General features: G+C 27.7%; 1 protein-coding gene across 1 annotated transcript in view; it reads left to right on the plus strand.

The window, feature by feature from the left end:
* Window positions 1–1,417: 1,417 nt before the first annotated feature.
* Window positions 1,418–27,602, plus strand: part of Oatp58Dc (Organic anion transporting polypeptide 58Dc) — a 116,647-nt gene continuing 90,462 nt past the window's right edge. Inside the window, exon 1 of the mRNA XM_075381380.1 lies at window positions 1,418–1,438. The gene's annotated coding sequence lies outside the window, so the exon portion shown is untranslated. The remainder of the gene's footprint in view (window positions 1,439–27,602) is intronic.

The raw sequence follows: 27,602 nt of genomic DNA on the forward strand, positions 1-27,602 counted from the left end.
GGTGAAGTTACAACTGGCCAATTGAAAATGCTTTGCAAAAGAAGGAGGTTGGTTACTTTTAACTTACCCGCCGGACGGCGAAAAATGTTTTTTGTCAATTTTCGAACTAATTTTTTGTGTATAAAAAATCTTTTCAACATGATACCACCGCAATAAGCAGTTGCGTCGATTGCAACAATATTTTTATTTGAATCTGATTAATAGAAAAAAAATTGCGCCAACACAAAGAAAATATACGGGTCGACTACATAAACTCCTTTTTTGAATTTGGTTAATTTTTTTTTTTGTCTTCAGTTATAATAAAAAATATTATAATTTTATTTTAAACACTCTCCATTTTATAAAAATAAGTTGACATATAGAATATGTATATTTAAGGGAATAATTTTAGCGAAGGAAGAAGTAAGTATATTGTTAGCTAAAATCTCTACCATCGGACACCTACCAATTACGAACCTTTAAAAATAACATATAGTTTATCGAAGCACAGTACTTCAAAATAAGTAAAATATTCCAAACGAGGATAGTTGAACAATGCATTACGAAATAAGTTATCAAAACAATTTGTGTACTTAAATTTTACGTATACTATAAAAGTTTAAATTTTAAACTAAAATTAAACTGATTATATTTTTGTTCTTACGTACTTATTTCCGTGTAGGCGTTCCCTTTTCTTTATCTAAAGAACATGGGTAATATGAGGCTTACTGTACGAACCCTCATATATTATCACAGTTGATTTTTTTTGTTTATTTAGCTTCATACTCACAAATATTTAATGTAAAGAAAACATTAAAATGCGGTTTTTTATATAAAACATTTTGTGAATTGATGATTTTAATTGACGTTCGTGGATACAGTGCTACAAATGATAACCAAATTGCATGTTGAAAGTAAAATATTTTTAACTTTGATAGAAATTATGCGGAAGAAAATAGTTTTTATTTTTATATCAGCCCCTTCCTTATAAAATGATAGAAACAGTGACGAGTTTACGGACAAATTTTAATAATTTATTCAAAATTACATGATATGCTGAAACGATTACTGAAATGAGTTGATGGAATAGAAAAAAAGACGTAACCGGTTTCAAAATTGCAAAATATTTCGTTTTAATTTGGAAAAATATTATTGTCGGGGAATTGCATAAAATGAAAAAAAAACAATTTTCTTTCAGTTAAAATAATGTTTAGCACGGAGTTTATTATTTTTTTTAATTATTTATTTTTCCTATACAATTTTCTTTAATATCTTGTGCAATTCTATTGCTCAGGTTTTATTAATTTATTTTCTATTTTTTTATTTTGTTTTTTGTGATGAAGGAAACCTGTTTTCTAATATTAAATGGGAAAGGATAGGACGTCATTTTACGCACAGGATTATGATATAATGTAATGTACTATGGCTTGAACTAACACATTCTTATATAACACTACTGGTAAGTAAACACCTTATTTACACATTTGCTGTACTTCGTAATATGAAAAAATTAATAATTTTAAACCAATATATTTTTTTCTGTAAATTAATTTTTTATGTTATTATACATTTTCAAAATATATTATAACGTTAAATGTGATAAAAATCAATTTTACATTTTGTGCAAAATTCAAGTAAAATTGACATCCTTATTGGATAATTTTACTTGAATTTTATTTTGCCAACAAAGTTTATTCGAAACTAAATATCCATAGGTCGCTGGTTCATATCCGGCCCGGAAGACCAAAATAAATGTTCGAATAACTGTGCTTAATTGCACCTTCCAGTATTCGAAATGTATGGCGCTGGATCTTCAATAAATACTTTGTTAATGTACTCAATTATATTTTTATTATATATACATTTTATTTCAGATTTAGATATAACGCATTTGTTTTATTATTATATTTGTAGCTACATTTGTTTCCCAGTATTAAAATTAATCAGTATATACATGTGCAATATTTATATTTGAAGTATTATATTTAAGTAATTATTTAGATTCATATTTTTAGGTTACGTTTTAAATAGTATTGATTTAACCTTTAAAACATCTTTTATTGAAGTTACTTTAATAACATTTTTAAAGAGAATGATTTTACTGTAACATTTTAAAAGAGTGAAAAAATTTACTTAAATAACAACTTAAATGAAAAGTACATTAACAACAGTATTATCGAGAAGAAACATATATATTACAAAACAGCTGTTGAACTAAACTTGATAAACATATTTATATGCCTGACATAAGTAAGAAGAAAAGAGTTACATAATTTGTTTATAAATAATAAGGAGGACATGAAACTGAACATAACTGGAATTATAATAGAATATTTTTTCATACCCAACCTAAAATCTAAACTTCAGGTAACTCTTTAAGAACAGACATATTTTCTGGCCGTATTAGAAATTCTGTATCTACTCAGTTTGTGAGAAATAATCATGATAACAAATTTAATAAGAATTATATTAAAAAATATTTAATTAATTAAAACATATAGATAATTTAAAATAAAATAAATTTAAATCTGTGGACCCTTTTAAAAAATACAGCATTTAGAAATTTATAGTAAAACAGTAAATAGAAAAAAAACGCTAAAAATTAAATTAATAATTTAGCAATATAAAAAAAAGAATTCTTTTTTTACGTTAAAAAATTAATTTTTATGAATAACGATGAAAATCTTTATAAATGTCATACAATGGATAATACGTGCTTCTTTGAAAAATAAGAAAAATAAAAAATTTATAAACACATTCTGGCAGAAACTAATACTCTTCACTGAAATATGGAATCCTGTCTTTAAAAAAAATCATCGTTTTCTACTTGTTTTTGTTTCACACTAAATATAATTCTTTAGGTGTGTTGAAATCATCTAGTAAAATGATTTTTTTTATGGTTTTTTGTTGTCTGTTGCTATGTTTTATTAATTTTTGACATCATATTAATCATTAAGATTTTTAAACTAAACAACTATGTTTATATGCAAACTACTTTATAATAAACAACTGTTTTTATATGCAAACGGAATTTTCATGTTTTTATCTAGACAAATCATCAGTAATGATAACGACTAGAAATTCACTGTTACTTTTGACTTAAATAAAAATATTCTAAGGGGGTGTATTTTATTTTCTACTCATATATAAGCAAGGTGCTTTGATCAATTTCATATCTTATAAAAAAAAATATCACAGTCTTTGTGATAAGGACGATCAAAAACTTTTAATATATGAAAGAACTTGCTTTAGTTAAGTAACAATATATTAATATTCTAAAACAATTACAATCTAAATTTTTAAACTTCAGAAATATAATATACTATTACTAACCACAAGTGACATTATTATGTCGAAAAAACATCATTATTTATTTTCTTCATACCAGTGAATTAGCGCTTCGATAAAGTATGATATTATCGACATAATTTATAATTATTAAATAATAACTAATAATATTATTATGCTTTTATGATGTATATTATCATACAGCTGTTTATTACTCACTATAAATTTGGTTTATCATTTTACCTATCAATTTTTATACTTTTATTTTTATATACAAATTAGAATGCACATGAGTTTGGTTTATTACGGATTGATATTTGCCTAAACTCAATAACGTTTCAGTAGTTATTCGAGCAGTTCATTTATTGACATTTTTGTAAGATTTTAAGTATAAATTTAAATAGAAAATTTCATTATTGAATAATTAATACAGCTTAAACTCGAGAGGATGTTGCATTTTAAACTATCGTTATTCATCATCAAGTATTTTTGGGTAATTGAGTTATTCATGGGCTATAAGAGATACTTACATAGTTTTCTGAGTGAATTTTTAAAATAGTCTGAGATTTATTTTGGTGTTTCATTTATAATTAAGAAAACCGTTTTCAAAATATAAAAAAAATTATGTTATGTAATTATCTTCTTTATGATTGACGTAATTGTTCGTAGCGAGGTCTATCCCTATAATCTATTTATAATTAAAGTTAATTCTGTTAATCGTTAAGATTCGTATTATTTTTCATATTGTGTGCATCTTATTTATTTTTAAGTTTTGAACAAAATTGTAAAAAGTCCATTAGTATTTTCGTTACTCCCTCTTCACTTTGGTTAGTCATACGTAATCTCGAAACGTATTTTTTAAACATTACAACATTATTTTTCAGTTTACTAGTACACTAGATACACTAGAAAAAATAACTGTCTCTGAGTACTGTTCGCGACCCGGGGAACCGATCCCGTAAATGAATAGAAGTTGGGTTATAAATATTTTAATGCTACAATATATGAACAAACTAAGATACTTTGCTTTAAAAATTTGTCTTATTTAAAACGTTTAGATGATTTTTAACATTTGTATAGTTACTAACAGCAGTTACATAGGTTTCTGTTTAGATAAGCAATGTTCAAGGAAATAAAACTAAATAAACTCTTATTTAGTCACCGAGTTATAATGATTCAGTATCATTAAATAGTTGCAAATTATTTAATTTATAAGAAAAAATATTTTAAATTTATACTAAAATACAAGTTTTAAATGCGTATTTAGTATAAGAGAAAATAATCAGTAATAGGAAATAACGTTTTTAGTTCATCACGAAAAAATTTTATGAAGCAGAGATCAATGCCTGTCGCGTTAAGGAAAGAAAATATATTTCCAGCAGTGATTAACTGTATTAATTACAGTATAACAGCTTCAGTATAACGATAAGTAAATGAAGTGCGCAATGATGTGGTATGTACATACATACACCCTCGTACGCACGCATACGTACACACTAGTTTTATATGGAGCCAATTAATTAAACTAACGTATCCAAAGTAATCAACTGGTAGCATCAAAGTAGGGAGGGAACGTTTGGGCTAGAAGCGCTTGCCGACGTGGGTAACTGTGCGAGTGTGCACAAGTAGAGATGATTTCACAGCCCTTTTGCTTTTGAAGAGCAGTCCAGTCCAGTGCTTTGACAACACCGACCCCATAACTTTATTAACTTATTCTCTTTTTATACGTATATATCTATCTATCTATCTGGACAAACAATTTATTAATAAACACTCCAAGCTCTACATAGGAAGCCGCATTTCAATTAACTTACTGAGATTATGCTATTGAAGTGTATTATATCGAAAACTTGAATTCATATTTAATTTTGTAGAAACAAATCTAAGTTTACCCTTTTTACTTGATTAAAATACTTGAAAAAATAAAAACCGTATTTTAAAATCGTTTGTTTTTAGCTCAAATAACTTTATTTAATTCAGTGACCAGAAGAAAGATATAATTAAATCTGTAGAGAAATGTTTTAAAACGGTACTCTCAATATGAATTTATTTTTATTTAATTCTATTTTTATCTAAATTTAGTCATCCTGCCTTTCTTATCATAAACTTCTCTTATTACTATTTTATTTAAGATAACTAATAAAACTAATTCTTAATCATTAAACAGAGAACACATGATCTTTCTTTCCATTCCTGAAAACCTGTCCCAGTCAGAATTAAGATTTATTGTTCTGTTAGTATTCTTGATAAGAGCATTTACAAAACACGTTTGGTCCATATTAAAAAAATGTATAATTATAAAAAAAATTGTCGCGCGGTGTGTTTACATACCGCGCTAGAGACAATTATTAAGTTTAATTTTGTTCATTGTACCCATAAGCAAACGGAAGGATGCTTTGAAAATTTATAAAGGGATCTGATCATATTAAAACTTTTACGGGATTAATTTTTAGTTCAACGTATAAAAATGTGTTATGAATATTTTGACATTTATGAGACGTACCCAGGCAAAGTATATTACGTGAGTATAATTTGCAATATGATCTTGTAATTTTGAAAAATCCAGTTTTTCTGGGTGTTATTGCTTAAATTTGATTAATTTTCATACATCTCAGTAATTAAATAAAAAAATGAATCAATTCTTAACAAATTTTACTACTTGATTACTGTGGTATTTTGCAAATCTAAATGATTTTTAATCTTACCATTTAATTGCAAACAAAACGTTAGAGCTATTTAAAAAAGTGGTTAAATTAAAAAAAGTTTTTGTTCTTGACAAGTTGTGTCAGAAAATCATAGTTAGGGACAACCATTTTCGAAAGAGTAAAAATTGAACACAGCTGAATTGTAGGAAAGGCAAGTTAACATGTTTAACAATTGCACACGTTAATAATGTACGTAACGTAAAAAGTAATTTACAGAGAATGCAATGCATTTTGTAACAATATGTTATTTTTTTTTTTAGCGTTGATTTATAATAAAAAAACAAAATATTTCTCGACGGACATAGTAAATTTGGAAGTATTGCAACTCAATTTATTGTTCTTATTTTTTTTTTATCACCAGTGACTACAGTTAATAATAATTTATAAAATAAATTTGTATGATTTTTAGTATTTTACAAACATATTGAGACAGTCATAATATTTTGGGGTTTACTTTTCTTCTATACAATTTTAAATAGACTAAATTCTAAGCAGGAAATGACAGCCTAACATTATTTAATCGAAAGAAAATGAAGTCAGCACTCAAAATTAGCGCTTCTGCAGCCAAACCTCTAAAAACCTAAGCTTCAGCCTCCTAAATTCTTGGTTAGCTTATTTTATGGATAAATAAACATAAGAGTCATTAATTACATTAAACAGTTTGGGGTGGTGTGGTAAAAGGTAAAATATATAAAAATAATGGAAACTGATAAAATCATCATTATAGATCGTTAGATGACTCCATCTGCTTCTGTGAGTGATTACTTACATGTAGTTCTCTGCAGATAATCGGCTGATAGTTGCTGATAAACGCACAATTTTCAAAGATATATAAAATTGAACGATTACTTAAAGTAAAACGATTTACTTTTAAATCGTTTTACTTTTAATCTTCAGAGCATAAATTCTGTCATGTTACCTCTGTCTTTTATGGCTAACTAACTTCTTAAAAACAAAAGTAATGATTTTCTATTGAAAAAAAGCTGATTCCATCTAACATTCTCATTGAGAACAATCCTGTATAACAAATGCTATATTTCAGATTCCTCACTTATGATGTTACATATTAGATAATGAGAACAAAATCAACATACTCCATAAATACTTAACCATATATATAATAATTCATCCAATCTAAAAAATAAAAAGGGTTATTCGTATGCAACAATTTTTAAAGAACAAAAATAGTAGGGAAACTTTAATGAAGTTGTTAAAAATTATTGCGCGACTATATATTATTTGTATGGGGCTGTGAGGTATGGTTGTTAACAAGGCGTAAAGCAGGTCAAAAAGCTGTTGCCGGCCTCTGTGGCGCGAGTGGTAGCGTCTCGGCCTTTCACCCAGAGGTCCCGGGTTAGAATCCCGGTCGGGCATGGCATTTTCACACACGCTACAAATCATTCATTCATCTCATCCTCTGTAATGCTTAACTGTGGACTCAGAGGTTAAAAAAAAAAAAAGAAAAAGGTGTTGAAATGTGTTTCCTTCGTGCTGTTAAAGTTGTTAACACGTGCTGGTCGCCTCAGAAATGAGTATATTAGATAAGAACTAAAAGTAAAAGAAATAAAAATCGATAACAAATGGACATTGTTGGAGTATATTATTTTATTAAAAATTGATTTGCATTTTATATAATGTTATGTTATTTTATCGCTTTGAATTGATTACTTAAACAAATTGGTTCAAATATTTTTGTTTAAAAATATAAATACGTTCATTATTTTTTTTATTTATTAATAGAACAATTTTCGAAAATTTTTCCGGAGATTACATACTTTGCAAAAAAAAAAATAGTTTGTTAAATTTTATCTTACATATTTTATTAAAAAAATAATTTTAGATACAATCTGATTTGATGAAACATTTTCATCAAAAAGATATTTTTTTAAATTATCAACTAGGCAGTCAGAAAATTTGGGTTGTAAGAACACAACCTGGTTTGCCTGCTTATGAATAAGAGGTAGTTTATTATTCTGCACCTTAAGCTTTTTATATATATAATAACATGACATATTTTTCTTAAAAATATTATCTTTATTAATCTCTTGGGTTAACCAATCAACTAAACAAACTTACAAATTAAATACACTACTTTCACTTAGAATTCTCTAAGCTTCCTAAGATGACAATACACATTCATACACACATCATATAAAATTTCACATCTTGTAAAATTCTCTTACAAGTATGTAAGAGAATTTTATGTGATGTGAATTTTGAGAATTTTGCTTACAGAATTATAAGTGAAACGTAGTGAATTTAATTTATAAGTTTATATAGTTGATTGGTTAACACACACGATATATTTAGGTACAAAAAGATATCCAATCTTTAGGAGATAATTAAGTAAACTTTCATATGTAACCATTTTTTTCTGATTATTTTAAATCGTTTTACTTTTAAATTTTTAATTCTGTAAACAACGTCATGAAAAGTCAATTTCGACCTCATGTTTTTTTTTTCAGATTATCTTAAGATATGTTATTTAGTATTCTGAAGTATTTTGATAGTATTTTAGTAATATTTTTTACCTACATTAATTTAACTTCATGTGGAAACTGATACAACTCATTATGAATGATGTTCTGGTGTATTCGATCTTTAAAATAATTTCGTTACGGGTTGTTCTGAGAATTTTCCTTAAATTATTTCTTAATTTACGATCTTTTATTTTTAAGTTATCCAGTAGAGGTCTTATTATCTTCTACTATTATTTAAGCTTTTATATAACATAATAAAAATTATCACTGAAATATTCGGTGGTAATCTTGATAACTGGAATCGCCAGTTTCTGTTATAATCACGGTTAAAAACACTAATCCCTTATTTTTCCAATGTTTACCCTTTCTTTTCCTGTTTAGCCTCCGGTAACTACCGTTTAGATAATTCTTCAGAGGATGAATGAGGATGATATGTATGAGTGTAAATGAAGTGTAGTCTTGTACATTCTCAGTTCGACCGTTCCTGAGATGTGTGGTTAATTGAAACCCAACCACCAAAGAACACCGGTAACCACAATCTAGTATTCAAATCCGTGTAAAAATAACTGGCTTTACTAGGACTTGAACGCTGTAACTCTCGACTTCCCAAATCAGCTGATTTGGGAAGACGCGTTAACCACTAGACCAACCCGGTGGGTCTTCCAATGTTTACCCAAAGGTAAACCAAAGATACAAAACCCCTTATATGCAAAGGTATAAATAAGTAACCGAAGGGTGTTTGTTAATGAGACCATGTTGACAAGCGATATGATCATCAGTGTCTATTATATATCATTTTCTGTAGCACCCGAGACAATTGTGGTAGAACAAAACAAAACTGCCAGATTACTTAATTCCCTTGTGATTCTTTCGTAGAGTAAACGACGTTAGAGCTATTCCTTTCCTTCTGCTTCGATTTCCTGCCGATTATTGAAAACTGTAGATGCCCTATTGTAGTACCAACGCGATCTCGGAGAGCAGATGCAGAAGTATGGCCGATGTATTAAATCGATCTGTAAAAATAACACACAAACTTTCACTTAACTTTTTTAAATTTTTCTTTATCAGCAAGTCGTTTAAATTTATTTATCCTTACCATTTTCTAACCTCGTTTATTAGCCCATTTTAATTTTTTTTAGTTACGAAGGTGTAGCTGAATTCATAAATAAATTCTTTATTTTTCAAGATCTCAAACTTAAACTTTTTTCTAGATTTTACATGCACGAATGTGTTTAAGATTTAATAATTCATAACTGAGTAATGCAAAGATTACCTGGAAAGTTAATTTATCTTGAAAATTTGGAATATAAATAATGCTTTAAAAAAAAAAAAATTGACACATATTATGAAATTGATAAATAATTGAACATTTAAGGTGCTTGAGATATGTAACCCGTCCCGGCAACGAGATAAGTACAAATAGAACGCAAAAGCAACGAACAAATACATCAAACCTGTGAGAACTTTAGATACGTAATTCTTGAAATAACATCCTTCCATTTAATATTATTTACTGCATTTAGCCGCTTATCGAGGAAGTCTAATTTCATTTGAAAATCACTTAAATATCATTAAAATGAATAATACAGTGGTGGAAATCCTACTACGACTTCGCATGTCAAAATTTAGCGAACGATTGACAACTGATGGTGAACTGAAAGGAGCTGTCAAGCAGTGGTTAAGTAGAATGTGTGTTTCGTAACAAGTAGATCGTTATAAAAAATTCCTCATATAGACTGCGATTAGTAGAGAGCAATCTTAGATATGTAGTTCGAGTATAAAAAAAAAATTGTAATATTTTCACATAAATCTCTTTTTTTAATTTAGTCAAATGGTCTTTACTTTCAAGATAGCTCTCTCAATACGTTAAATATTAATGAGTTCTTAACTGAACGGATAAAAAAAAATTTTTATAGTCAAAATAAAAATAGGAGTTTTTATGTATTGTTGTATAGGCCGTTCCAACGTTGAGATGTTACTTGAAGTGGTAGAAAGTGAGTATAAATAAAAGATACTTGAAAAAGTAATTATTAAATCAGCATAAAAATCCATATAACTTTAATTTATTTAATTTTACTTAATTAAATGGTATTTACATATTGCTTTATTATTAAGTTTAAAAGTGTATCGTAAATGTTTGATACTCCTTGATGAATATTTTTAAAAAAACTGGGTATTAACTTTTCCAATTTGAAGAAATAGTAATTATTTTCATTTAAAATCCTCACTTCTGATAAGTCCACTTTTTATTTTATAAATAATTTTATCATTGTGTAACAAGCGATAGCTATCGTTTCGCTGTAATCAACGGAGTAGGGGTATGCATCAAACATTAAACACCGCTAATAAGAGTCTTGAGTCGAACCCTTGTGAAACTCATTTCTTTTTTTCCTAACAAGAGTTTCTCTAAATAATGAGTCTTTTATGTGTAAGGATTTTTCAGAAGTTAAACTTAATCCCCGGACGGCGTCTTGCGCCCCTAATTAAGCTGGAACCATCAAAGGCTCAGGCTCCTGCCGTATGCACAATTAATGGTTGCCATTACAATTCTGACCTCTTTCCTTCTTAATCCTACTTCTTCTTTCGTTGTGATTTTATACTGAAAAAACCTACTTAATATTTCCCGCCGTTTTCCATCACAAAAGACTCTTAAACCCACCTTCTCAGTTTTCATAATTAGAAGCGTGACTCTATTTTTCATGGCAGATCATATTTTTAAAAGCAAAAGAGCTTAAGCAGTCTATTAAAATACGGCTAGCAGCGGAGGCGATCAAGTCCGGGAAAGAGGATTGACAATGCGCTCGGAGCTTCTCCGTCTGTCATAACTCTCTTCTTTACTTCTCCCTTTCTGATAAATTACACCGGCAATAATAATATTGTCAACTCTTCTACTGAGCGATTACCCTCTCTCATTCAACTTAATATACAACTTTTATTATCAAATGTACGTTTTATACAATGTAATAGGTCGCTTATAAAGTAAGTTAATGAATGATTTATTTAAAAATAAAAATGATAGAAATATAATATTACTTCACATTGTAAATAGAAAAAAAAAATATATATATATATAATATTGGATACATACGTTCAATTTATCCTTCTGAAACATTCATTATACACCTTTATTATTATTATTATTATTATTGTTGTGTAAGTTTTCTTGCGTTAATTTTTACTAACCTTTAGGCTTGTATTGAAAATATAATACAGTAGACAAATTGAAGTTAAAAAGAAAAAAAAAATTAAATCAGTTTTGTTGTAAATAAAAATTCATTAAATATTATTTTATCTTACAATGTGTAAAAGGATTTTAATTTAGTAAGTATTTATTCACAAACATAAAAATAGAATTCCTAAAATTGCAAGTTGGCGAAAATCGCTGGGTAAATGCACGTGTGAACGCCACGCGTTACTTGTCCAACTGTAGTGAGTCTGTAAGGAATGGCTAGTGAAATATCTCCCTTGCTACAAGATAGTATTTTGTAGCGTATTCGGTTTTATGATTTACAAATAACTGTAAAATATTATTAATTTGATTAAAATATTAATATTTATATAATTAATTTTTGATTTAATTATTCTGTGTGTGGTCTAAGGACCAAGTATAGTTAACATAACAAGATTCTTTCGGACAGTGAAATATTAATTTGTAAGTACCTACCCATGTGGAAATAAATAATACTACAGCAAACGTAAGTTCTGGTAAAACCTAAATTACCTTTTAGTTTTTTGTTTTTTTTTAAATTATTGTTAATAAATGAAAAGAAAAACTAAACTATACTAGAAAATCATTTAAAAGATAATGATGATGAGCATTTTTTTATTTAAATGTATAACGTGCTGTTTCGTTTTTTTCAATTAAACTTTATTTTATAATATAATTTAATGGTATACGTGTAGAGAACGTACTTAATTAATATTAATAAAATCCTGGGTTAGCTTCACGAAATATGACAAAAGATTACAATTGTTAAATGTTATTTGGCTCGCTTTTAATTATATGACGATTGATTTTACAAAGATCATCTGGAGCTAATTTTCATGGAGTTATAGGTAGTACCGCGGTTAAGGATTTTGATTAATTTATATAATATTACAAACGAAAGAGGAAAAATTATAACATTTGGACATCCCTCTTACAGAGGTTAGGAAGCTCCTTTAGTACGTAAAATACATTTGATCTATGTTGCGTTTGTTACTTAAATTATTTTTGTCAAATTTATTACGTTTATAAATTTCCCTTTTTTAAGGTGTGTTGAAATCATGGTTTAGGTGCTGACTGTAAAAATATTTGTGTTAATATTTTTATATGAGGCTGCTGTTGTGAGAGGTGATTTGTTGATATGTATACTGCCTGTACATATTTTTCGTATTTGTGAAGGAAAGTGTATTAAGTGTTCGATGTTATAACTTAGTGCATTCGCTGCAACCAAGTGATATAAAAATTAAATCACTACCATTTCAATAAAATTACTTTAGATGAATTTGACCCACGTTCTCCCACATATGCAAGGAACATTAACACTACGTACAACAGAAAGATAAAACAACGTTTCAAATGAAAACACATTATACAGGAAATATATTACTTGACTATATACTAAACTGATATTCTCACCATAAGGTGGTCAATATTATTAACAGCACTGATGTCAAAGATAGCCTGATAATTAAATAGGATGGAACTTCTGGAAAAAAATTTTCGTCGTAATTTTTAATCGCCCTATAATAATAAAATTATTACTTTTCTATTGAATATGTTCTATTTAGTCTAAAGATGGTCAGTTGTAAAATCTTCTAACGTCCAATCTGAACCAAGCCTAAGTATCAGTTCGAGAACTCTCCACCAGGTATTAAGATGGGACGGCCTTGGGCACGAAATACGTCGGGTGGTCAGGTCGGAATAGGAAGGGATAATCTGTTCGATCTTAGATTTAAGAATCTAATGGGGTGGGACATAGTCAAAAATTATAAACCTCAACATCACAGAAAGCTAATCTAATATTTTGGAGAAAAAATGTAGTTTTTTATATATATATATATATATATATATATATATATATATATATATATAGCCTCAGTAGCTCCGTTTGTAAAATAGACGACTGATATGTTACGAGTTCACAGTTGGATTTATGCTTAGAAATTAACAATTTTTAATTTATCACCGTTTATCATTAATTACAAAAAGTAAAGCTTATGGATGAATGATATTATCGTAAAAAAATTGATGTAAATAATTCAAGAAAATTTAAAAATGTGAAGCGGTAATAAATAAATATTTAGAAAAATAATTCATATAGCTCTTTTAACCACAAAAACTGATCAAAAAATTTATACGGTAAATGCTTGTTTCCCACAAAAATTAATAAAATAAAATACAATTAAAGTTTTCATTTATCGAAACGAGTACAGTAATTATAATATATTACTTACTTCTCATGCAGGTTACGTGCTTTACTAATAATGACAATAACTGTTATTATAATATTCTGAATGTATTTTCAACCCGCTTCAACCGATCGTCTTTTTCTACGGTTGCTTATCTAATATCTCAACATTAATTAAACATTAGTTACTCCGTTAACTTATTCCATAACAATTTTTCTAGTCATCCGCTGCTTCTCTTTCCTTAATACAAAGCGAGTAGATCTTTTTTTATATATAAGATTTTTCTTGTAAGTTCTTTTATCGAGCCTCTTGCATCTTAAATAGACTTTAGCTTTCAAAACCTGCTTTTTATTAGTTATTATCAATCTTCTCTAAATTTTTACTATTGTATTTTTATTTTTTACAATTTCAAACATTTATTTATATAAAATAATTATTAATTATGAGAGCATAAAGAAAGATTTCAAAGCTTACTACTACATGGTTAATTATTCACTTTTTAAATTGTATTGCATAAACGTTTTTAGCAATATTTTTCTAAGACTCCTAAATTATCAGATTCATGAAAACACAATTTGATAAGTTGTAATTTTAAAAATCTATTTAAATTAAATATCTCAGTCTAATTAATATAATCGTCACTCACTCTTAGTTATTTCTTTAGGTTCCTGGACCTTCAAAATAATTTCGTCGCATATTCCTTTACTTTCAGATCATTTACCACTGCTTGACAGTTTTATTTGCTTTGTTATCACTGGGAAATCGTTTGCCATCCGAAAATTCCTTCAGCCGCTCTAGAATTATTTAAGAAAAAGTTAAGTATAAATTTTAAGTAAACGAATTTTTGCCATCATGTACTCGCCGCTTTAACTTGTCAATGTTGGTAAGAAGTTACACGGAACGGGTTTTCCCATGAATATATGTTTTGCCATTTCAAAATACTTCATACTATTATATCACACATCTTTCATTCATCACATTAACAATGTAAACAGCATGTAATTCAACGACAGTCGGTTTACTGCCGTGAATTTTACCCAGTATCAGGTTTTGAAAGAACAAAAACGTAACACGGGATACTTATCTCATCCATTTTAAAATATTACTAGTCATATTTGAATGACCATAAATTTCCATAAGGAAACGGGTGTACTGCACCAAACAATGATAACAATCGGTCGATCTTGAATGCAGCAAATGAACCAACCTCCGTAAGAGAGATTACTCAACGGTGATTGCTTTCAATCACCGATGATATCACCATTAGTGTCGTAAAAAAATTTAGCTGTATAGTTCAGGAATACAAATGTATCGTATTAATTGGTAATAATCTTACTTAATAAGACACCATTAATTGTTTAGGAACAATTAACCTTGTAGAGAACGGGATGAAAAATCACTGTAAACTCTGATTGTTAACGCATATTCTATCGGCTGAAACTCCTTGCACAAAAAAGGAACTTAATTTAGTGTTTTAATTCTTCTAATCGTGCTTCAACAGGAGTTGTTTTTTGTAAACAATCGAAGAAATGTATTCATAGAAAATATCCGTACGAAGAATTTCAGCAAAAATTATTCAATGAAAGTACTTAAAGTATTCGATTTCTTTCATCTGTCTTGATAACAACAGTATTTTTATATTAGCTATCAAATTCCTTGGCCTATGTAAAATTTTCTCTTTCACCACAAGATTAGATGTATTCAGGATATTGGAAATATTAAACAGATGCAAATGAAAGAGCAGAAAGAAGCCCAAAAAGAAGCGGAAAAAGAAGAATAAGAATAAGACTTTTAAAATATGCATTAAAATAAAAAGAGTAAGCAACGGGACCGTCCCGTACCATAAATGAGTGAGCACGCCTTGTTTCTAATCCCGGCTGTTAAAAACGAGATTACTGCTATTGGAGGCGTATTGGAGGGGGGTTTGGACAAGGAGGGTAGCTGTTGATATGCAGGGCAAGGATTAAGCCTTCTCCAAGCACTCTTTCAGTACACCATACTAAGGAGGCTTTCCTCTGTTCAACCTTACCATACCTTAATATTTGAAAAGGAATTTTTACAAAATACTTTGCAATAATCTGTATTAAGTTTTTTCCTTAAATAGCATAGTGAAATATTAACAGTGTAAACTTAACATAATAATTAAACAGTAGTTTTTAGATGTAAGAAATAGATAAAAAAAACAAAATGAATAATAATAATAATATAGACACGGTAATAATAATGTAACTCTTTGAAAATTTATTTTATTTAACTCTCAGAAAAAAATTCAGTTTTTTTATTTTTAAATATAAGCAACTTTTTAAATATTTTAAAAGACACGAGAAAATAAAACAAAATTAATGTACTCAATATTTCTTCTTAACATTCGTTAAAATACTAACGAAAAAAGGAAAAAGTAATTTATAACACAGCTTATCCGTATGCTAGTATAATGTTATCTGGTATTTTCATAAATTAGAATTATAAAATATGAAAATTAATAAATAACAAACAATTATTTAATTAATTATAATGAAAGTAAATATATTTAATGAATAACATTAATTATTTTGTTAAGCAATAAAAATTTTTATTAATTGCATCTTTTTTAATAATTAAAATTAAAAAAATAAATTCGACTTCTAATACATCACATAAAATTTAAATAATAATAATAATAATAATAATAATAATATTTTTTCAAACAAATTTTTATTAGTTGTTTTTAATTTAGGATCGATTTCAAAAAGAAGAAATTAAAAGAGAATGTTTTAAAAATGATTAAAAACAATGATTTAAACAGGGCCTCTAAAAATTACCTAGACCCTGTGGAAAGGGTATTAAAAAAATGCAAATTCGAGAAACTCGTAACTTGATATGAAAAAAAATACAGAAAAAGAAACTATCAAACGGGAGCTAAGATTCTCTGGAATGCAGAGATATTTTTTAATTTTTACTTCAAATTTTACTATTAATTTTCTTGCAAAAATACTTTGGATATCAAATTATTAGGGCATACTGTATCATATATATACAAAATCATAATCAATACCATATATAAACGATATTTACTGCATAAATATCGCTTTTTACATGGTCTAATTGAAAACTTTCTCTAGTTTATCATTTTATAAATCGATTTTTAAAAAATATATTAAAAAACTGTAAACTTAAAATTGCATTTTTTTTGTCTGTTTAACTTTTTATCCATATTACTTAGCCTAGTTATAACTCGGTTAATTCAAATATGTCGTTACATTTATAAATAATTTTTATTTTTTACATTCTTTAGCTGTTCTATTTTCGTTAAAATGATCTATACTAACAAATCTTGAATTTTATTAAGATTATTTTTTTATTTTAACAGAACTATCAATGCGTTCATAATTATTTGTAAATTAGCTTGTAAGATTTAACCAATTAAACCGTTTGTCTACTATGTTTCATAAAATTTTCATGTCAGTTGGTTTTTATTAAATTATCAAAATAAATAACCCAATTCCTTATTTTATTCTTGTATTTAAGAAACCCATTCTCCAACAGATTTGAAACAGTATAATAATGCATTGATTCCAAAATAGCGAGTAGATAAATTTATCTCTTTTCTCTTTCTATTCCAGTCTTTATTTAGTTGTGATTCATATAAAAAATCTGGGGTATAAAGAGGCTGATCACGTTGCTATTCACTACACAACCAATCTTTTTTTTTAAAAAGAATGAAGGTGTCACTCTTATCGTTGAAAATAACTTGCATTTGGGATTGACGTACAGATGTATATCACTATATGGGGTACAGTGAAGAACATAAAGGAAACCACTTCACTTCTCAGATTTCTCTAATTATCCTGGCATGTTATGTTTCTTATTCTTGAGAATGATTAAACAATTTGCAGGTTTCTCTAATCGGATCGCCCACAATCGCACTGTGGTTATCACACTTAACTTCGATTATGTAAGTAATTAATACAAGACTTTGTTATTGTATATACGGTGGTATATATAATAACGTATAGATAATATGTGTAATATAGGTATGATAACATATAGGTGTATATCGTGTAGGTCAACTGGTCACGGCTCATTAGAATCAACATTTAGTTAAATAACGAGAAACTTGCTGATGCTTCAAGGTTCTATGATTTTACCATTGTTTAATATTTATTTAAATGAGTAATAAGAATTCATAAATTTTTATTTAAGTAACAGCATGCAAAACAATTATTCATTAAAATAATAAATTATTATACAAAAAAAAAAACTGTAAAATGTTTATAAGTTCTTATTAGATAAAAAGTATAGGAAAATACAGACTTTTACGCTAATTCATGTTAGTGATTAGTTTTGGAAAATGAATATTAGGGATTCAATTGAATAGTGATTATTATTTTTTTTTAAATCGAGTACTTTAAACAACCATTATATTACTTTCCCCACTCTACACAAATATATAGAGCTATAAATAATGGAAAGTATGATGTTAAGTAAAAAAAAATATCACCTACCGAATTTTTAACAAATCCATCGGTTCACTTTGCTCAACTTGGTTAGAGGGTATCAAGAAAAGAGCATTTATCGTATAAAAATGTTATGCAAATTTTCCTTGGGGAAAATTTTTCATTACCGACTTTTTACTTAAATGGTTTATAAATAAAAGATTGTTGAAAAGGAAAAAATAACGCTTAGATAATACATAAACTTCCAAATACAAAAATTTGTAAAATTTATTACCCCATACCCGAAAAATTACAATCTCTTTTTTAAAATATTTCATCCGGAAGTAGCATCATTTTTTAAATAATTACATACAATCATAATACAATTGCCTGTCATAGATGTTTGAAAATGTTTTTGATTTTTGAGTATTTGATCCTTAAATCGCAAATACTTTGCGCTGACATTAAGCAAACTTTTAAAATTGCTTAAATGAAGCTATATTGGTACAATAATTTTTTATATTTTAAACTACAGATACGCGTAACAGCGATATAGATTGTAACAGCTGTAAGGAAAAATCTTAAGATCGTTCGAGAAACTAGCTTTTGAAAACATTTCATTTTCTCCTTATCGGGAACGTACAGCAACTCTTGTTTCCAGTTTTTTTACCTATAGTAAAAAAAATGTTCTTTTCTAATCTCTTAAAATAGTACAAATTGAATTTACAGTAGTTTCAATCCTCTGGAGTATTGTTAATGTTGTTTATCCAGAAAGCAACATTTAAAAATAACTTCTGTTTACGTTACATTACGTTACGTTGTACTGATGTAAAAATCATTTCATGCACTGTTCTAAAAAAAAAAAAACTTTTACTCCTCGTGCACAATAATTGATTGCAGAAGAAAAATTGTATTTATAAAATTAGACTATTAAAGTATATTCGTAAATAATATTGATAAATTTGGATGTAAGTTATTTAAATTCGACCCTTTGTCTGTCTGGACTGTAAATCTCCTCTGCAGTTAAAATTATTACAAAACGTTTTAATATACAGATTGTATCACGAAGTTCTTCCAGGACTTTCATAACATTTTCTACTCTTGAAAATTATGTAAAAGTCCATACATCCTAAAATGCTTCGTTTGCGAATTACGGCTAGTGAAATATTTCGCTCGGATTTCAGCTATCCCGGTGAAATGAGGTCATACTGAAATTTTTAGGACGTTAATTAAGAGACGGTATTAGCAACTTTTTATGGTTTTTGCCCTAAAAATCGAATAAAATAGGTCTCAGAACGTATCTGCAGTAGGTCTTGAGAAATCTGGAGTGAAAATTAACAAACTGGGGTAAACCCTCCTGTTTTCTATGTTTGACGTACAATATTTTTTTTTATTGTACGTCAAACGGATAATAAACACATAAAACTTTTTAAAAAACTTGTAAAGAATTTATTTCTGAAAAAAATGGTGTAAGTTAAGTTGAATAAAATAAAGAAAAGTTAGAAAAATTTTAATTTTATTTAGAAATAGTACGTTACTTCATTTGCCAGAAGAGTACTTATTTCATCTAAACAAACAACACAAAAATCTTTTTTTGTGATGTGAGAAATTTGTACGAACAGAATTTATTGTCAAAAATTGTTGTTAAAAAACTGGAAATGACACAATTGTAAAACTAAAATAAATAAATAAAAATTACCTAGGTAATAACTTTTTTTATTGATAATAGAAATACAATAGATTATTTAAAAATTTATTATTTCAAAGTTGGTAATAAAATAATAACAGCTGATCAACAATGCGCAACATTGTATTAGTATTTAATCATTCTATAAGGTACATTAAGTATATCAAATATGTGAACCCGATATTAGCACGACTTTTCGGAATCTACGGGAAACAGGTTCGCTGTAGTGAACCTGTTTCTCGTAGATAGATCCCGTGAACCTGTTTCCTGTTTCGTAGTTGTTACGAATGGTAAGACCTGGTTCGTAGCTGGTAAGAATATTATGTATAAATTTGTACCAGCTACGAACGATCTGTCCAACTCAAAGCTGTTATTGATAAAATTATTATAGATGCAGTTCAGCGAAGTTCAGGCGTCAGTACACGACGTCTTTCTAAGCTGATCGGAGTTTCGCATTCGATGGTTCGAAGGACACTTAAACAAAACGTTCAATACAGTACGTTTTTCAAAACGTACTGTATTGAAATTCTACAATTTTTTTGTAAAATGCAGCAAACGAAGCATTTTAGGACATATACTTATTTGAACTTTTTCCATTATTTTCACAAGTAGAATAAGTTATGAAAGATCCTTGGAGAACTTCGTGATGGGCTCTATATTTAATATTCATGTTCTTTCTTGCAATTTTTTAAATTAATTGTAAAGTTACAATCCACAAAATATAAAATTCTTGCAATGAAGATAAATGTTTTTATTTCTAATGTAATTAAAACAATCTGTCGATTTTACGGTTCTCGGTTGAATCCGGTTAGGACAGGCATTTTTTTATCTGCTGTAAAATTTTTCCACACCATATTCCAATTTATAAGTTTCAAATAGATGAGGTAAATTATCGTACGCATAAATATTTTTTTTTTGTAATTAATGATAGATATGAATTATGAATCTTTTATATTAGGTACTAAATAATTCTGTAAATATTATTCTAGTAGGTAATTGCAGTTGCAGTATAATAAGGTACCAATTATTGCTTAGAAAAAAAGAAATTATCGATATCTTTTTTCCCAGAAACAGTTAATTTTGATTTTCTGCTTAAGAATTAAATTCAGTGTTATGGAGAACATCACATTAACATTGTAATGGATCGGTCCGCTCAACACAAGCATTCCTTGTTGCGCTAGTTCCGTTCTATCTCCATTCTTCAGGATGTGTGTTAACCGTAAAGAGGGTTAAGACAGCTTTTTTTTATTTTGATTTTATACTAACTTTTTTTTGTATATTAAAACTTTTCAAAACACGAAAGGGAGATATAAGTAAATAGAGGTAAGATTTTCTTTAAACAAATTAATTATTATATTCCAAGTAAAACCTTCAAGTAAATATTTTGTTGGTGGTAATTAAACCTCACAATATCATTACACTGGTAATTCAGAATTTTCACTTCAAAGAATTTATCTTCTATTCTTTTATAATAGAATAATAGAGTAAATATTGCTCTATAAAATATTTTCTTTTACTCTTTTTTTGCTTCACAACCTTAACATATTATGGTTTTTCTTTGACAATGGAACGCTGATTATTCAGAAAACCATTGCACGCCTTTCCATTATCCGGATAAATGGAAAATTAAAAAAGATTCTAATGTTTAATCACGCTTAATAAAAAAACGAATGAATTTGTATATATATATATATATATATATATATACACGTTACAAAAATTCCAAATAGTTAAAATTTTCTTACAAAAGAATCACAGTTTACAAAAATTATATTAAAGAAATTAAATTTACTACCTTATGGTTTTTAAAAATTGTCATTTAAAAAACTGACTTCATTATGAAGTCATGAAAATGACTAATAAAGTTGGAATAGTAAACTTAGATTAGTCAAAGAATAAAGTAATGATGTCATCTGTTTTGACCTACTGTATATGCACAGCAAAATAGAAATAAACATCATTATATCATAATTCATGGCGCTTAAGTACCTATACATTAGCACATCACGGGCAGCCATGTAAGACGTGCATCCAGGTTGTAAAAAGGTAAAAAAAAACAAATTGTTACTTTAAAAAATCATCATACAAGATTGAACATATAATAGTATTATTATTTATATAATGTCAGTAAATCAGTATATACTGTAAATATTTAATTAAAAGCATTGAAATTATAGTATGTTATTACCTAAATTACAATCATCAGTGCTTGAGTTTCCATCATTCATAGAATAAATTTGAATTATCTTCGTAATCCCTTAATCACAAATAATGCTATTCACTTCCATCGAGAATGTTCGAAATACAATATCATGAACTCTTTTTTATCAAATCGCCCGATATTTCTGACCGAGCAACAATAATCCACTTACAAATCTGTACCAAAACAGTTTCTTAATTTTACCAGATGATGTAGTCTCGTGCGTCGTGTTGGCCCTCCAGTTTTTGCGATTTACGGGGTTTGGTTTTATATGGTCGTAGATACTTAGAGTTTGAAAAATAGATGTCATTTTATTAGGAACAATAACTTGATCACACTTTCCAGGAATCAGCCTTCATTTTACATCGTCGGTCGTATGTACCCTAAAACTGCCCATTACAAGAACGGAAGATTTTAATAAAAAGCCTGGTTGACGTTCCCAGATGAATTTAATCCAGTACATTAATAATTCATTATTCATCCATCCCTTTTATTCTGCTTGTACGACAATATCGGGTGGCAATTTTCCACTTTTCTGTAGGTATATTCTTTTAAAAACTACGCGTATATACGAGGGCAATTTTTTCCGATGCAAAAATATTGTCAGCATCACCAAGCAATGTTGTTTTTCATAACCGGTAGTTCGTATCCGAACACTCTTTGCACATACACTTTCGATTGTTGTCGATAGTATTTCGAAATTCACCAATATCTGGTTTGCATTCCCGAATTGATGGAATTTTCATTGTTCGCTTAATAATCAACTAACAATAGAAATTCGCATTAATCTCTTGGACGGAACTAGAAGTAATTCTTTTTAAAATCAGGAACATAACCGATGTATTACTGTACTATAAATAAAATGAATGGAATGAAGCTTAAATAACCTTGAAAAAGAATAAACATGTAGTGGTAAGAAAATTATCACGACATACATCTCCGTAACAAAATGTAAAACAAACTTTCAACCCTAAGGTCCTATAATTCATATTGATACACGGAACTGTCGTATAAATTTATTTTCCTGTAATTATTGCAATGAGATACTACAATTTTTCTTTTTTTTCTTATAAATCGTATTTCCAAATTAAGAATGCAATACGATAAAAATAAAGTTGAATAACGAAAACAGAATACATTGACTTTTTAGTCGTATATGCTACATAATATTTTGTTTGCTAATAAAGCTTTATTTTACTTATTAAGATATACAGAGTAGATGATCTGTAAATAGTTGGGAAGGGAGAAAAGAGGTAAAGTTTTCCTAAATACCAAAATATTTATTGATTTTAGCAAAGAAGAGATAAATATTAAAAATTAAAAAAACACGACTGATAAAAAACCATTGCTGACAAAAAAAAATCTTTAATATGGATTAATTAATAATACAGATTGAATAATTAAAGAACGTGCAGGTGACAATTTTGTATATAGTTTAATTTTATTTAAAAATTTGTTAAATTTATTTAAACAATTGTATAATATGTTTATACATACTTAAACACATCTATATATGTTTATACATATTTATATAGCCTAGACGTTCCCGATAACATAAGAATTCCAACGTGGAGTCATACATCAAAATCGGTTCAAACGTTGAGCTTCTACGGTAATAATTCACTACATTCCTTTTAGGGCAGTCATGTAATAATAAATTATTAGAGTATAAACCACAGTGAGTATTTGTTAAAATAGATTAAACAATTTAAAAATATTTTAATTTTTCAAAGGTCTAAATTTATTGTACTAAAAACAGATGTTTTTAATGTTTACAAATTCATAATTTTTTTTGTTAAGTATGTTATTAATAAAAACTGTTTTTTTTTCATAGACTTTATTGAATCAATTTTCTCAGTATAAAGTTTTCTACACATATTGATAATAATAGTAGATAATAATAGTTTTACGTTGGCTGTTATGAAAACTATGGGAAATATAGTTCTGGAACCTGTTTTATGCAATATTACAGGTCAAAAAACATAAGAAACCATCAAGTTTACCCCTAATAAACTGAAATTTCACCGGGGGAACTGAAATCCACGCGAAATTTTTCGCTAGCCGTAACTCGATAACAAAGCGTTTTCGGAGATATGTTAGTACTAACGTTTTTCCTTATTTCAAGCTCTAGAATCTTTACAGATTATTTCCCTTTCCTTTTGAATCACCTCCACATATATATATATATATATATATATATATAGCCTATGACACTCCCGGTAACGTAACGATTCCAACGCGGAGTCAAACTTCTAAATGGTTTAGCCGTAGAGCTGTTAAGTAGGAATATACATACATAATCCTAAATACATTACACTCTTTTTGGGCTTCGTGTAAAAAAAAAAATTGTTTGAGATTTGCTTTAAAGTTTAAAAGTTTGCTGTAATTAAGTTTACCGTTTACTTAGTACGACTGAGAATAGCCTGGTTTTGGCATTTAAAATTTGTTTGTATCCCCGTGAAAGATTATTTCTTTAGCTAGTCGTTCACTATTAACTTTGTAACTCGGATTGAGCAAAAACAGTGAAAGTAAGATTTAAAGTGAAATTATCTTCCTGCAATTGTTTTTTTTTTTTTACTGTATCTTCAAAATTAACCAATTTTTCCCTGTATTTTCAAAATTATACCTTAAAAATATGCAGAAATTAATCATTTTTTAAAAATATAACTCAGTATGGAAAGTTTGTTAAAAGAAAAAAACTTATGTACAAAAAAAAAAAAATGTTAAGAAAGGATTAAGTTGGTATGTTTTGTTTTTAATTTTATTTTTCAAAAAAGTAAAGATTAAAAAAACATAATTTTCTTTTCAAATCCTTAAAATTATTATTAAAAGTAAAAAAATAATTAGAAGACATTAAATCATAAATGTTAATTATTCTACAAAACTACCTTAATTATTGTAATTAGGGAATTACAACACCATAAATGTGGTAATAAATTTTCCTCTGGGTTCGAATGCTTAATGAGTATACTTAAATGAAATGGCATTAATTTTTTGGTCGTAAACCCTCTTTATCAAAATGTTTTATGTTTTACTATATTTTTATGTAATTTAGCATTTTCAAAGAAAGAAAAAAGCAAATTGGTTTTTAATAACTTTCATGATAATGTTTTTTTATTATTATTATTTTTTTAAACTGTTTTTTTTTTTTACTTTGTTTTTAGAGATCTATGAGTTATGAATATATTTCAGGGAGCAAAATTAAACAAATAATAAACTATTTAAAAACATTCTCTTTATAAAATATAGAAAAAAACTTAAAAATGCATAAAAAATTAGCTGGAAAAATTAAATCTGCATTCATTACAACATTAGTAATTACTAACTGCTAGACTGTCATTGAATCAATCAGTATTATATTTAAAATATTGATTAAAACAACACTGTATCTTTATTATTATTATTACCTTATTAATCTTTGGCTACCATGGTGGAGTGGCAGGATTTGCTTTACATCTGGAAAGTCTACATTGAATCCTAGTCAGGGTTAGCACTTTTCCCTCCTTACAAAATTCACTCCTCAAAAAGGGTGTAGTATATATATTATGTATATATATATATATATATACATATGTGTGTGTGTGTATGTGTGAATTTTTATTAATCTAATTAAAAATTCAATGCTTTTCTTACAAAATTAAGCTTTTAAGATTTATTTATTTTTAATGAACAGAGTTTAATATCCACTTGATTAGATGATTTAGGGTGGCGGACAAATGAGAACTCTTATACCTTAGAACAAACAATAATGTTATATTTTCAAACCTATGGTAAAGTCTGATTATCAGCAACATCTTATATTTCAAACCTGACATTTATATTAAAACCTAATGGTGGCATCTACTAGCCAGACTTGGGTACACAGCATTAAGAGATTGTCCTGTTTAGGGTCAGGTCTCTGTGGTCAGTTTCTCATCGCTGAAGAGGCTCTGCTTGGATGGAGTTGTATGACTACCAGGGTAGGAACTGACCATGCTTTAATCCACACGGGAATCACAGCTAAGTCTTTTCCCAATATAAATTTAAAGCTTTCAGCGATGAAATGCACCTGAAACAGGAAATTTAATTCACACAAATGCTTGGTCAGGAATACTTACTAAATTTTCATTGGCAACTGGCAGGTAGAGGAATAGAGCTAAATCTTGTTCCATGATCAAAGATGACAGGAGGATAGGCTGTACTTATGAAGGGAGGTGGCAATGCATACATCAGGTTTGGTACTTCAACAGAATTGCTAGCCACTTAAAGATCGGCTAGTGATTATGGAGTTGGAATCAACTTAAATCATTTTGCATGTTACATGAAGAAGCTCATAATCCAGGAGCATGTTCTTTGACGTTCTTTTATCGTACTATCTTCATGCTGGGAGCTCAAAAGGGTGAATATACAAGGCAGTAACTTCACTTCTGAGAAATTTTAAAAGAGCAGTTTTTATTATACTTATAATTAGTGTTAAACATTATATGTTCTACATCATTACATGTTTCCAAAAGAAGCTTATTTTTGTATATCACAGTTTTTTTTCACTTTTTTAGCTTCCAAATGATTGAAAAAACTTTGAATAAAATTCAGTATGACAATTTTTAGTAGGCATTGGATAGGTTATGAATTTTTAATTAGTTGGTCTGATAACTTTTTAAATGATACTAATTTAGTTGAATCTTAATTCCTTAAATACTTGCTTAAATTTATTTAAATATTTAGTGCTATTCAAATATTCTTTAAATTAATACCTTCAAAATGTTTATTTTATTCTGTAGAAATTTTACTTAAATACATATATATCTTTACAGTTATTTTTGCATTGTTATTTCATATAGTTATATTTTTATATATTAGTATACCTTTGTAATCTACGTATGTTAATGTTATTGTACAAGTACATTATATTGGTAGATAGTACAGTCATTCTCTTTTATATTTATTAATTTTAATTTTGTAATTTAACTGTGAATTAGATATTTTGATGGTTTCTTTTTAACTTCAGGCAAATTCTGGGACAGTCGTTCTTTGATTAGTATGTTTCTCACTTGTGTATAGTTTGCATTATGATCTAAATAAAGTATCTGTTTACATATCATTTATATATTTGTTAATTAAAAATTTCATTAAATTTTTAACCCCTATCTTTTATTCTGATAAATTCTTTGTAACAAAAAGAAACTGTAAAACAAAAGAAAAAGTAATAGACCTAATTTATAACAAGGAAAGTATTTTTTTGCTTAAATTATTAGACTGCGATACTGCCATGATAACAGAAGTAAATGACTTTGCTTACATTAAGTGTAATGAAAGTTATTTAAATTAGAAGAAGCTTCATTAGATTTATATTCTGTTTGCCCTCCCATTACTGAGATGAAGCATTGTGTAATATGAATAATTATTTCAAGAGAAAAGGATATATTAATATCTATTTTAGATATTTAAATTATCTGTTTCAATCTTTCTTGTGGC

Source organism: Lycorma delicatula, chromosome 1 (genome assembly GCF_047948215.1).
Source record: "Lycorma delicatula isolate Av1 chromosome 1, ASM4794821v1, whole genome shotgun sequence".
NCBI classification, from domain to species: domain Eukaryota; kingdom Metazoa; phylum Arthropoda; class Insecta; order Hemiptera; family Fulgoridae; genus Lycorma; species Lycorma delicatula.